Raw genomic sequence first — 14,730 nt, forward strand, 5'->3', positions numbered from 1 at the left:
CACTTGCAAGGGGCTACGCGTTGTCAGTCTAGCCACTCCATTACCCTCCTTCACTCCTCGGCTATAAATACCCATTCCGGACCAGGTTTGAGGTATCGCTTATCAAACTCTCTCACTCATACTACTATCACACACTTTGCTCTCAAGCAACTTACTGATTCTCACGCCGGAGAGTGGTAACAAGGAGCACTCGCCACCCCATCCTGCTTGTTACGAGTCACGGTGTGTTTCCTTGTGTAGGAGACAGATCAAGCAAACGATCCAGCCACCGATCCTCGAAAAGAAGGGACTAGTGAATTAACCTCCCTTGGTTATCCACTGTTTCATCAGTCATCCTCACCGTCTTCTCAACTCATCCACAATTTCTCTTCTAAACTCGGTATTATTATGATGCCCTAATTTGTAATATGCCGAGTTCATCATATTCTACAGATACAAATAGACACAAAGATGAGCAATCTTCAATCGCGGTCTCAACCCTTCATTCAAGCGTTATTTAATCACAATCTAGTAAGTGTCTAGATTTGATATATGGTTTCTAATGATTATGATTTTTGTGTTTACAGACCGAAAGATCGACCAAATGAATTTGGGTAAATCAGCAACAAGTTTGTCGAGAGGACACAGGTTCTGTTTGATGGAAATTCCGTAAGTGTTCCGATAAGCATTAATTTTGGCTACCAGTTAGCCATTAGAGTTTTGTTTAGTTCATGATTGATCCAATTTCAACCAACTTTGGAGCTTTTGGTATCAACAGTAATTTCTTCATCATCATCATCATCCACTTTTTATAATAAAATTTAAGACACGATCTAGGGATAGACGTCAACGTTTGGGGAACTAGACCGACCCTTTTCACGTCTGTATCGTAATTCGCATTTGTTGTGCTGGTTTTAAAGTTTTTCTGTTATTACTTACTGTTTTTATGTTGTTTGGACCAGCAATATGATTCAAACGGGAAGTTCATCCATAAGGTGGACACCAGGCTATCGGCACGGTGGACATAATTTGATTAGTTTGATTCAAACGTAAGCTTTTGCTTAACGATTTGATTTCATCAAGTTTTATAAATATATTAGTTTTTGCCTGCTATTTGTTACTCCAATGAACATGATTGCTATACATTCGGTGTCAAATTTAGGTTGTACATCAAACAATGTTCCTCGGGCTATTCAAATTTTTGAGTTGATGAGGAAGTTGAATGGGTAGAGTACAAAATCAAAGAAACCAACATGTTTACTGTATATAAATATCAATAGGTGAGCTTTTAGTGACATATTACATACTTAAAAATGGTGGACAATTCTGCTAAATATCCGTTGTAATTAGTGCGCAAATTGTTTTTTTATTTCACAAGAGAAAGAATCCAGCATGTTAGGTGAAGATGACATTGTCGAAGAATCACCAAAGTGAGTGTTGTAATCTCTGCACTTTTGATTGTGTTCAACATTATTATTATGATTTTTTGAACAAAAGTAGTATTGTGTTATGTACAAGTTGTATAATACGTAGAGGTATTATAATATGCAACTAAACTAGATTTCTCAGCCTTGTGTGAAAAAACAAAAAGAATCTTGATGTAATTCAATCGAGTGTACAATGCTTGAAATTGTGTGGAAGTCAAATAACACGTAAGGGTAGCTTGAGTCTTTCTTTGTGAATGTTTCAAATTTGTCTACAGGTGGTTTGCTTGGTACATGTTTAGTTATTATCATAAGATTTGCATTAATTTTGGCTTCCAATGCATGTTGATTGAATTGGGTAAAATCGCAAAGGGCTATTTTAATTTCTTCTCCTACTACCCCACCACATTGGTCGTCCAAGGTGGGTGACTGAACATGTGAATAGCTGTGTGTTGTTAGTAGGTAGAAGAGTTGGGGAGCAAGGGGCTAGAGTTTGAGTTCTTCTTAATCCCCTAAAGAATCACATAAAGAAATAGCACCTGAGAAGGTAAGCCTACATCTTCAGTTCTATTATTTTTCATGTTTTCTACTAATACTAATTTCTTTCTTACATCCCCCTCATGCCTCCGTTGGTTGCCTGGTGCTGTAAATGTTTGACCTTTTGTTGTCAGTGAACTAAGAGTAAGCGTTTTTTTTGCATGTGTTTGACCTTATGAAATGATTTTGTGCAGCATCGTAAAAAAAATCTAAGGATGTTAAAGGTTGTGATGATGCTATGCAACAACTTGAAGAAGTTGTGGAATAACTAATAAATCCACAGAAGTTTACTCGAGTTGGGGAAAGTTACCAAAGGTTTGTACTTATGTACATATGATATAAACTTGACTTTTGTGTTAAAAATTTATTTACATGTAATTTCTCTCATCATAATCACTTGACCTAAACATGTCGAATATCGGTGAGTGTTTGTTGTTTATTTATCTTTTTATGTTTATTTTTATTCAAGCAAAATGACCCTCTTGTTGCAATATGATATAATGCAGTGCTCACATTATGACGTGAATTTTCCTGTCCAACAGAAGGGTAAAGTACTAGTTAGTATTGAGGTTAAAATGAAAAATGTAAACTAAAAGGGTTAGAAAAATAAAAAGTAAAAAAAGTTGAAAACTAAAAGATGAAACTAAAGGGGTTTTGTAAGAGGAACAGAAGAAAGAGAACTTTTGTCTAAATTTGGTTATTTAGGTTGTAAATATGTTTTTACTATAGTTTAAACAAATCTGATTGTTAATGGTCAAATACATACAAAATGATTATGAAAGATCAAAGACAAAAAAAGTATAAAAATATTCGACAGTTAGTTTATCTCACTATGACGGGCAATAACATGTTATATATTACATTGTTTGGGTGAGTTTATGCATAAACTTGTAAAATTAAATTTGGTAAATGACTTTTTGAGTCCCTGTGTTTTATTGGTTTTAACCATTTGAGTTTAAAAGTAAAAAGTTTTAACGAACTGAGTCCTCATAAGTATTTTCTTTACCCATTTGAGTCCAAATTTCTAACTACATCCACCAATTCTGTTAACTATGAGGGTAATTTGGTTATTTACACACAAAGTACAAGTCTTATATGCACATCAGTACAAGTCTCTTTTCTCTCTCTCTAAACACCACCGCACAACCACCATCCCCACCACTGCCCCATCATCATCCCCACCACTGCCACTACCATCGCACTACCGCCACCTCCAACCACCCACCACCACCACCGTCTCACCCCCACCACTCTCACCCCCACCACCAGTGCTGCCCCACTGCCACCACCAGTGGCGCCCCACTGCCACCACCATCCCACTACCGCTACCTCCCCAACAATTATGTTCACATATTAAATTCCTTTTATACACTCTTCTAGTATCTGGAACTGTTTCAGTAAAGTATGAAAATTCCCATATAATTTTGAAGTTTAGTGGTGAAATGTTTGACTTCCAAAGTCAAAGGGTAATTAGATAATAACTTTCAGTGCAAAATAGCTGAAATTCAGATATACCCATGATTAATCAATGTAAAATAAACAAAAAAGGTTATAAATTTCTTCATATCATGACTGTAATCACTGTAATTTGATAAGGAATGATGGTGAAACCTGAAGAAGTCAAAGGAGAATGAAATAAAGAGGGGTGAAACTTATTGTTGAAGAAGGTGTAGCTAGGGTTGGGTATTGCTTGAACTGCTCTTATGGTTGAACCGAAAATACGATTCACCACCAAAAAACTAAAAAAATGAACTAGGAGCTTAATTCTTTCTTTCCTTCATCATTATTATTGAAGGTGAGATCGATGGCTCTGGGGTTTTTGATAGCTTCCGATGATAGACGACAAACAATATTCTAGTCTTTGAAATCGGAGTCGGAGAAAATGAGATCTTGAAGTAGAGCTTACCAGAAAATGGTCTCTAGTGTCCAACAAAGATGGAGAAATAAAGATCGATGACCAGAAAATAGTGCAGGTATTAGGTGGCTAACAACAACAGTGTAAGGTTGTAGTCACAGGTGAGCTTTAATCGTCTCCGATTTGGCTTTCAAATATTCGTTAGCATTTTCCGATGTGGTGCAGCGGTGGTAGAGGGGCTACAATGGTGGTGGTGCTGCGGTGTTGGTGGAGGTGGTGGTGCTGCGGTGTTGGTGCGGCGATGACGGTGGTGGTTGTGGTGGGGTGGTGACGGTGGTGGTTGTTTTGTTAAAAGAGAAGATAAGAGAGAGAAAGTGATTAGGTAGAGAGAGATGTGAATCTGGAGATAGAGAGAGATACGTGAATGGATGGAATTTGTTTATATATTTAATAATACTTTTAATAATAAAATGGTTTTTTAAGTACAAGGGTAATTTGGTCATTTAACAAAAGTTAACAGAATAATTCTAACCGTGTTAAAATTTTGAACTCAAATGGTTAAGAAAAGTGGCTATAGAAACTCAGGTCGTTAAAATTTTTGCTTTTAGACTCAAGTGGTTATTGGTTAAAACTCATAAAACACAGACACTTAAAAAGTAATTTACCCAATTAAATTTGCAGTTAACTTTAACATTTGTTATATAATTAAAAAATACTCAATTACTCATGCCCATAAAGAAAACTATGCCATTACTTAATAATACTTGGTACAGTAAGTGTCGTATAATATACTAATTTTTTCATGGGTTCTTTCGTAGCCTTTTAATGATTTCATTGAAAAGCTACCATTGAAACGGTCAAAGGTACGTGTGTTTGGTTCATTAAAATTATATCTTATGAAATTTTAAATGATTAAGTTATAAAAACCCGCTGAATAGAAAACAAAACAAGTTTACTCTTGCCAACTATTTATCGCCACTTTCTCCACAACCATTTACCACCCGCCATTCAAACCCCTGTCGCAACCCTTTTGCCTCTTCGTACGCCACCATCGACGATATCTAACCTTCAGTACAGCCCTATGCCACGTTGGCGATATCTAACAAAAACAGTGTGGATTTAAATTATTTGAAGTGCAAAGTTAGGTGACATTTAGGTGTAAAAGTTTATTATTAAAAAGGTCATTAATTTTATTATTTTGGAAGAATTAAAGGTAAAATATATACACATTGATCTTGTGTGATATTGCAACATTTGTTAGGGGTAGGGTGCTCTAGTTTCCATCACTCGTCACATCTAATAATGTTCCGCCACGTCATTGAACTTGTTTTCATCACTGGTGATGTATTTTAGTGGGGGTACCCATCACTCACCACACACAACAATTTTCCTCACATTTTGCAACTTTTCACGCGTCATGGCCATCACGAGTGATGAGTTTAACGAGTGGTGGAATTGGGTGGCAGCGGTGTTCCACGCTACTCCAAGAGTGATGGAAGCTCCATAACGTGGCGCCCCGACCCCCCTTACACCTTGAGGAGTTTGAACGAAAACTCGGCAGGGTCGGATTTTTAAAATACAAATCGGGGGTGAGGGGAAAAAGCCTCTTAAAAATCTAATATTTTACACTAAAAAAATGTTAGAAAATTTTCAGTAAAATTAACACTACCAATGAAAAATTGATAAGGGTCTGGGCGCCCCGACCCCAATAAAGCTTCACCCTTGCTTCAGGTTCTGTTTTTTTTATACCATACAAATTAAGCATTTTGAAATAGATTTTGAATAAAGATTATACTTGAGATATTTTTGAATAAATATTACACTTGAGATATTGAAATTGTTAAAAGTTTATGTATATATTAAAAAACCAACTTAATGCATAATACCTGAATCATTCAATACTTGCCACGTTGCAATCTTTTTTTTTTTCTTCATTTATTCACCTTCTATTAGAATACATCGATACGGTCTTGTTCGGTATTGGTACATTATCTATATATTAAAAAACCAACTTAATGAATAGTACTTGGCTTCTATTTTTAATATATAGATAACTATATATTAAAAATAGAATTCAATGACTAGTAACTTTATTATTATAATATTATATATAGTTTTTTTATACTTCTATTATTCTAATGTTCTAACCTATCTATATATTAAAAATAGAAGTCAATGAATATATAACTTTATTATTATAATATTATATATAGTTTTTTTTTACTTCTATTATAATTATTATTATAATTATATTTTTCCTCAATTATACAATTTGTTTGTCTATAAATATGTATGTGCACCTAATGATGTATAGACAAGAATTATATACATTAATTTTTAAAGGGCTTACCTCACTCATTTTTGTTGTAAATTTAACTGTGTTTTGATTTGGGGTTGTAACATGATTAATGGGGGTCTTGAGTTGACAATAACTCAATGACTGTATTTTTCTGTTACTGTTTCAATTTGAAACATTAGTTAATGTTATAACTTGCAGGGGCGGACCTAGTGTACTTGGAGGCGTAGCCTGGGCTACGGCTCAACTTTTAACCGGTAGTGTAAAAAAAATTTCCTGATATTTTCACTAAGGATACCCCTCAACAACTACTAGGACACCCCTCAAAAAAATTTTTAGAAACTGATATTAAGCCCAAATAATTCTGAATATATTGGCCCAAATAACCAAATGGTAGCCCAATATTAGTTAGCCCAAATACTTAAAAAAATAACCCAACAGTGTATTGGGCATTTGGGCGGCACCAGATTGAATTACGCAGGGAGCCAGGGATATCAAAGGTCGATCACAGATTCACAATTCTCGACAATTGCTGTCATCGGCTCATCATCGCAGTATCACGAAGACACGAACAGTCGAATTCGAACACACGATTACCGGCTCATCGTAGGAGGTTTGTCAGCGGCTCATCATCACAGATTGACACCGGCTTGCTGTTATCGGATCGGCTCATCGCAGGAGGTTTGTTCCAGACTTTCAGTTTGATTTATTAGATAAAAAGTTTGATTTTTTTGTTAATATTTGTGAGTACATGATCGGATCGTAAAAGATTACTAGATCTGCGGTGAATTCGATTTAACGTGCGGAATCCGTTAAATCGAACCGTAATCGTGCGCGAAGACGTAATTAAACAACGTTTATTACGTAACAATGACAACCGGACAGAGTTTCGACTCGATCTACACACTAGACACTCGTAATCTAATCAACGTGACGAAATCGGAGCGTTTAGATGAAGACGACAACCGGTTCTTGAAGAAATGGACTGTGTGAAGAAAAACTGGCAGCAATTTGATTACTACTTTGTGATTCCGCTCTTCTGATTCCTTGATTCCGTTTGAAATGAATGAACATGATATTTACACTTCACTGATTTCGCTTGAAAGACACTTTCCAATGTTCAAGCGAAATCATGTAATGTAATTTGAAGCGAAATCTCATTCCATGCATGCATGCTTGTTACGTACGAAATCAAAATTCCAGTGCATTCCTTTTCTTGTTTGATGATGTCATATGAATGATGTCATCATTAAGAATGATGACATCATTCTTGTTCAGATCCGCTCCCTTCGTATCGTGTCAAACCGTATACTGACCTAACATTATCTAACGACACCTAGCGAAACCTCTGTCCGGTATTTTACAGACTCAAGACACTAGACTTTACATGTACATTTAGATTTCTATCTATGGCCACACAAATAGTGCACTAACAATCCCCCCCTTGGACATAGCTAGAAATCTGTGATGTTTAGTCTTGAACTGCCTTGGATAACATCTTCAAGTGAAACCGCAGTCTCCCCCTTGAATGATGCCCCGAAATTCTAAGATTTGACGTTTAATCTTGCTCCCCCTTTCATTTAGCTTCCTGCACATTCTCTACCAAGAAATTAAAATCGAAATCTTTATGTTTTGAGTAGAAATTAATTGAAACATTCTCAAATTTTATCTTCACTTTTTCATTACAAACACACTCTCCCAACCCTGTTGTTCATCATGTTTAGCACTTGGGATTTTGAATATCAGCTCTCCAACATCAGTTGTCGAAAATCTTTTTGAATTTTTCAAAATTTTATGCTAAAACACACTAAAATCTTTTTGGGATTTTGAAAAGCAGTAAAGAAATATTTACAGACAATATTTTTATGAGTTTGTGAAAGAGGATCATATCAGTTTCTGAGACACATCACAAGCACCGTTAAGCTTTTAGACATTTTAAGTTCTAAACGATTCACATTGATTGACGATATAATTGTCCTCTTAAGCTCAATCTAAAAACTTTCGAAAATGCTTACCGATACTTTAAGGTATATTAATTTTGCACTAAAATCTTATGGACCCCACGATCTCAGCATATCCCCTTATCATGCAATACACTAACTCAAGTAATGCCTTTAAACTTTCATCAACTGTGATTTGTGCAAAAATAACGCAGAATGTTTAAACATTAATAATCAGGTCGATACTTCCGTATACGCAGAGAAAGTCCAATGTTTAAACAAAATAAGAAAATAAACAAGTTGAAATTGTTTAGGCTTTAACCACCATGTCGATACTCCCGTATACGCAGAGGAGGTCCAAAGCTTAAACGAAACACCAAAGAAAATAAAGCAGAACGTTTAGGCAATAACATCCAGTTCGATACTCACGTATACGCAGAGGATGTCCAATGCTTAAACAAAATAAAGAAATCAAACAAGTTTAAATCTTTGCAAAATGAAATGCACAATCACAGTGATTTTTCAGCAAAATTGTGAAAGTTCACAAATTTAACCAGTTTTCATGCTCTTTGCATTCAGCGATTACTGAGTAGGCACACAATCAAGAAGGACAAAACTAAGTACTATGCTTTCAATCATGTTTCCCACTAGAACCAGGCTTTTTCATTTAAGTTTGTATCGTTATCGCAAATCTACTAGTCTAGCTGAGCCTATGTCACATCTTTAGTGAGACCGTTTATCACATTTTACATTTCATTTCTTTAGCATGCTGTGATAGTCCACTGATTTACTATCATTTCCTCTTGTCTCAACAAAACTCATTTTTTATTTTTTCAATGTTTTGAAATTTTCAAATTTTCTAATTTTTTTTAAAATTTTTTCTCCCCCTAAAATAAAAATATATTACAATTTTGATTTTCTAGGAAAATTTGAAAAATAAAGCAGTAAACTATACAAACAAAGTGACAACTTGATGAGAATTGCTTCAATTCGCCACCCACTTGGCTTAAACAATCAGAACTCCCCCTGACAACAAACTATTTTCCCATTATGATTTCAAAACACTTAAGTTTGTTTTAATCCAAATGGTTTTTCCGGAAAATTAGTTTTGTGTGTCATTTCATAAACTCGGGGTTTCATCACCTTGTTCTTCAAATTACCACTTGTAGGAAAGATGAATCAAGTACAACTTAATTTCCTTAATTTATCTTTTGAAAGTCGAAATATCACCGAAGTGAATTTCTCAAGAAAGATGCCGATTCCTACTCCCCAATTACCAACCTGGGAGTTCCGGCAAGTCAGGTTTTTAATTTAAACAGTTTCACCCAAGCCTGACGGTCCTTGGGTGCTTTTGAAATTCCTTTTGACAATGATGGAAAAGTTTTATCATTCATTGTCAAACCGGAATCACCACTTTTTACCTCAACCAATGGCTCCTCTGGCTTTGACGAACCAGAATCATTGCCTGCATATGGCTTGTCTGACTTTGACTTATCAGATTCATCGCCTGAAGGTGGCTTGTCTGACTTCGACACGTCAGATTCATCGCCGACCATTTTCTCTTTCTTTTTTAACCTGTATGTCCTCAGATTTGTATCTGATGAACTCATTTTGCTTGATTTGTTAGTCTTTGAAGAGCAAATTGGTTTATCAGAACTTTTATTTGATTTTCCTTTTGTATCCGAGAACAAAATCCTTTCGAGATACTCTCATGCTTTCTTCCTTTTCTTCCTCAGTCTGTCTTTCTGCCCTTGTGAAAGCTTCACTTTCTGTTCTTTGGGCTTTACTTCGACTTTGACTGATTTCTTTATCTTTTTCTTAGATTCAGCCCTCGATCTTTCCTTTGATCTCATGGGCAATCTCTTGCAATATGTCCTTTGATTTGGCAGTTATAGCATCTTCTCGTCTTAAACCACTGATTTTGGCAGTTAACAGCAATGTGTACTTGAACACCACACGCGTAACACACCCTGTTATCATACCATTCACCACTTTCATACCACACACTCAGATCATAACATTGATTTGATTTGTAGTACGCATGACTTCTCCTATAAGCTTGATTTGACGCTTGAGCACTGTGGTCAAACCTGCACCACTGATTACCAACTTTTTGTGAGTTTTTGTTTTCAGATTTTTGTGATTGTGGATAATGATTGGATGACTGAACTGATGAGCTTTTATTTTCATTTTGAAAATTTTTCGAATTTTTAATTTTTTGTTTCTGTTCTACACTCTTCTTAACAGGTTTTTCTTTGAGCATTCACCTATTTCAGTAGATTGCAAAACAGTATTTTTAAACATTTCATTTAATTTCAAAAATATTTTTCTTTTTTCTTTTTTTTCTTTTTCTTTTCCGTCATCAGATTCGTCATCACAATCTTCAATTTTGACATTGTCAAAATTTGTGACATTGTCACTTATTGTAACAGAATTGATCGGTTCTTGACACACATATGGTGCAGAAGTCACAAAACCTTTCAACTTATTTTCTAAATCAACAATTTTATTCCGATCACTTTCAGCTTCTTTTTCAAGCTGAATGATTTTAGCAAGATGAGAATTTATTACAATTTGTTTTTCAAGATTACTTTTACTAAAAATATCTTTCTCATCTTCTAAAATTTTTATTTGATTTTGAAAATCTTTTTCTTTTTCTTTTAAAAATTTGTTTTCCAATGTCAAACTCTCCACATCCTTCAAGAGTTTGACATTGTCTGATTCAAATTTATCACATTTTGAGCACGTCTCGGTCATCTTTACAGCTTCAACTTTCTTCTCAACCTTGATAGCTGAAATATCTTTAACCTGCTCCTCTACCTCTTGAACAATTTCCTTAGATTTGAATTTTGCTTCATCAGTTGTTGCTTTACTCTTCTCTCTTGAATCAGACTTCAATTTTCTAATCTTTTGAAACTCAAGTTCTTGAGCTTGAATCCTCTCGACGAACGAGCTCAAATTGAAACTATAATATTCACCGCTCTTCTTCCAAGCTAACAAATACGTTCCCCACACATTTTTTGGTAAAGCATTCGCCAACTTGTCAACCCACGTCTCATCCATTTTGTTAATGTTCAAATTTCTCATTTCTATATGCAACTTGCAATACCTCTCGATCAATTCTTTTGTAGACTCTCCCTTGATACCAGTAAAACTATCAAACTTCTTCTGTGCAATATCTGCTGGATTCTGAACAAGCATACCATATCCGAAAGATGAGTTATACGACTCAGAATCCATGTTTCAGTATTGAAAGATTCACGAAGACAGATTTTCAAACAAAACAAAAATTCACACAATCTAAGATTAGTTCAATCACTTTATCAAACAACTGAATCAAATGAATATCCGATTGAGTGGCAAAAATCAGGTGACAACGGGCGGGTATCTGATGCTTGACAAATCACCTGAAACACAGACAAATAGAACTTATTAGGATCGGATCCGTTCGGATTACCACTCGATTCGTTGAACGTATAAAACTGGAACACACAAAATGCCTTGAATCAGATTGTGACCCGATTGAGTAGGTCAAACAAAGTCAATTTTCAATGAATAGGACCCACCACTTGATTAATAGTACTAAACGACAAAAACAATCTGATCACCTTCTAGAATAAACTTTGATTTTCAAGTTATTCTCACATTCCAACACTTTTGAAAATGGCCAACAAATTTAAGTTGATCTACAAATCTATTGGGCCGAGCAGATTTATTTAATGGACAAATATTGGGCCGACTCCAATTAATGTGTGAATTAGTGAGCTGACAACTTGATATAGACTTGTTAATTCAATTCAAATTTGTTGGACAACCTTAATTAACAACTCAATTCTCAATGGACCAAAATACCCACTAAGCCAATAACATTGTTTGATTGGACCTTTAAACGTTGAACAAACAAATGCAAAGTCTGATGAATTGTATTTCAATTGGACCTCTCATCTATTTTGTAACAATATTGCTGTCTTTTATTCTTTCCTTTTGTTATCGACACCAACCAACAACTTTCGGTTTAACCAACTATTAATATGTCACTAAAGATCTTATAACACCTGCAACTTTACTTCAATTCAACTTTCAACAGAAATCACAAAACTTTTTTTTTTTAAACCTACTATGAAATGTCAAATCTTTCACACAAACTGTCACTTTCAATTCCTTTTAGCGACAACTGAATGTCACATATGAAAATCACCACAAAAACCTAACGATGAACCATGTTTAATATCGATCCTGAACACATCTGTTTTTGATTCAGATTTGCACTTCAGTTCTTTTTTACGAACCAAAACCAAATTTTAACTCTATTCACTGTTCTTTGTTTTATCTTTTCAACACGCACCAAATCACTGACTGATCAAAACAAATAGATTTCAATCCAGAATTCAAGTTGTATTTTGATTCAAGATTCACGATTTAATTCGCAGCGAGAATAACCAATCGAAACAGTCCGAAACTTATCGAAAACTTTAACCGAAAGTTACCGAAAACACAATCAATTCAGTATACTGTTCTAAAACTAACAGAGACGTTCAGGCTCGATTCTATATACACCAAAATGATTTGAAATTCGTCGAAATCACGCGAAACAATCTAAATTTTTACCGAAACACTTTGAAACACGATGAGTCACACCGAAAGCAATATCGAGAACTAATGCAATAATCCAGATCTGAAAGTAACAAAATTTTGATCAGAAATTATCGATTCAGTCACACCGAAAGCAATCAAAACAGTCCGATATCAACAAAAATTCGAATCGATTTCATCGCACGATTCAGCAATGATCAGTTCAAACAAAAATAGATTCGGAATTCAGATTGAACAAACAATCACAACACCGATTATCGAATTTACACCTATCTCAACGCTGAATCAGAAACAACATATTCGCTTTCAACTCAGAATTTCAGCAACTCAGATCTATAACATGATTCATAGTTGAAACACAAATATGAAGTTTTTACGATTTTTATTGTATACTTAATTGAATATGATTTTATGAGATTATGAACACAAACTTTAGATTTCTGATCAGATCTGTTTATCAAATCAGTTCATCTTCAAATTATAATGTTCGAAAAACTTGAAATTTCAAATGAAAACAAACTGATATAGATGTAATCAGTTCTGATTTATCAAAATTTCAACCGTACATTGTCAAATCAGTTCGAAATCACAGAAACTCAACCTAAAACAGTTCAAAATCAAACGAAATCCAAATCGATTTCACCGAAACTCAACCAAAACTCATCCGATTTCACCGAAAATAGTGCGAAACTCGTCCGATTAGCAAACGATTACACGCAGAGCTATCCGTAGCTCTGATACCACTTGTAGGACCGGTTTTGACACCGTTCGATTGCGTAACGAACGTTCGACGTGCGGAATCCCTGAACGTGCGTGACTGAACACACAATAACGTACTAGAACCGTGAATCTATTGAAAGATATGACGTGTACAATACAAGAATCACGTAGAGAGTACTTTCTCTCTCTAGACTTAAATCTCCTAAATCACAATGAGCAAAAAGTCTTAAATGAGAACCCTAATGGTTCTATTTATAGGCCAAGGTATAAGGAGGTTCTCCTTATTTACCATTATGCCACCTTGCCTTTTAGTAACTAGATATTACAATATAATCCTAGATTTCTACAGTTTCAGCTACGGTTTGAATTGACGGAGGCGATAGACATTAATGCACCAACAATATTATTCATTCACAGTCACACGAACAAGACTACAGGAGTACAGGAGGTTTTGTTTCAGACATCAGTTTGGTTAGTTTCTTTATGTTGTTGTTACTTATAGTTTTTTTTATTGTTTTTGATTGTTTTCAGACTTCAGTTTGGATTTATTAGATAAAAAGTTTGATTTTTTTGTTAATATAATAATATGTTGTTGTTACTTATTGTTGGCAGTAGCATATCAATAATCGAGTCATCGAACGTACTCGCAAATTCACAGGACGATTACACGAAGTCACGAACAACAGAATTGTCACACGAAGATTCACACGAACAGGATTGCTTGCTCTGTCATCACAAATTCGCAGGAGGACGCAGAGTCGCAAATTTAATAAATATTGGTTAGTTTCAGTTTGATTAGTTTTATGATCGATTATGAGTTAATGTTCTAGACTTCTAGTTACTTGTTGTTAGTTGGTTTAATTGTTGATAAGTTATTATTGGCCGCTGGTTTATTAAATCTTCGAACAGAATTGGTAGCCGCAGCAGCACATTGAGTCACTCGAACAGAGTTGAACAGAAGATTAATTAATTGATTATTGGTTAGCTTGATCAGTTTTATTAGTTTTATTCTTGTTACTTGTTTTTATTGGCTGATTATTGGTTGTTAGTCTGATTGTTAATTGATTGTTTGATTGTTTGAATTCTTTGAAGTGATGACGAAACCAAAATCCAAAAAACAAGCTTTAATTGGGAACTTTTTCTAAACCGAGTGGGCTAAACACTGAAGTCGCTGAACAACAAGGATACCAAGTCGCTGAACACGGGCTGAAGGTGTCGCTGATGATCATTGATCGCTGCTGATTGCTGAAACAGTTCAGAACAATAATCATCGAACAGGCTGATTGGCTGAAGTCGCTACTGTTGTGCTGATTGTGAGTTGTGAGTATTCTTTATTTCTTTTCTTCTTGAGTTGTTGAATTGTTTAATTTCAATCTAAAAATTAAA

General features: G+C 34.9%; 1 long non-coding RNA gene across 2 annotated transcripts; it reads left to right on the forward strand.

Annotated features, from left to right (window-relative positions):
• The first annotated feature begins 193 nt into the window (after positions 1-193).
• LOC110891283 lies at positions 194-2,431 on the forward strand. 2 transcript variants are annotated; one of them, XR_002565206.2, is made up of 5 exons: positions 195-470; positions 567-648; positions 942-1,028; positions 1,142-1,950; positions 2,135-2,431. It is a non-coding gene; the product is annotated as an uncharacterized LOC110891283 (long non-coding RNA). The 2 variants fall into 2 exon arrangements; XR_004873204.1 differs by having other exon boundaries at positions 194-470; positions 942-1,950.
• Positions 2,432-14,730: the final 12,299 nt, after the last annotated feature.

This window comes from Helianthus annuus, chromosome 11, assembly GCF_002127325.2.
Source record: "Helianthus annuus cultivar XRQ/B chromosome 11, HanXRQr2.0-SUNRISE, whole genome shotgun sequence".
NCBI classification, from domain to species: domain Eukaryota; kingdom Viridiplantae; phylum Streptophyta; class Magnoliopsida; order Asterales; family Asteraceae; genus Helianthus; species Helianthus annuus.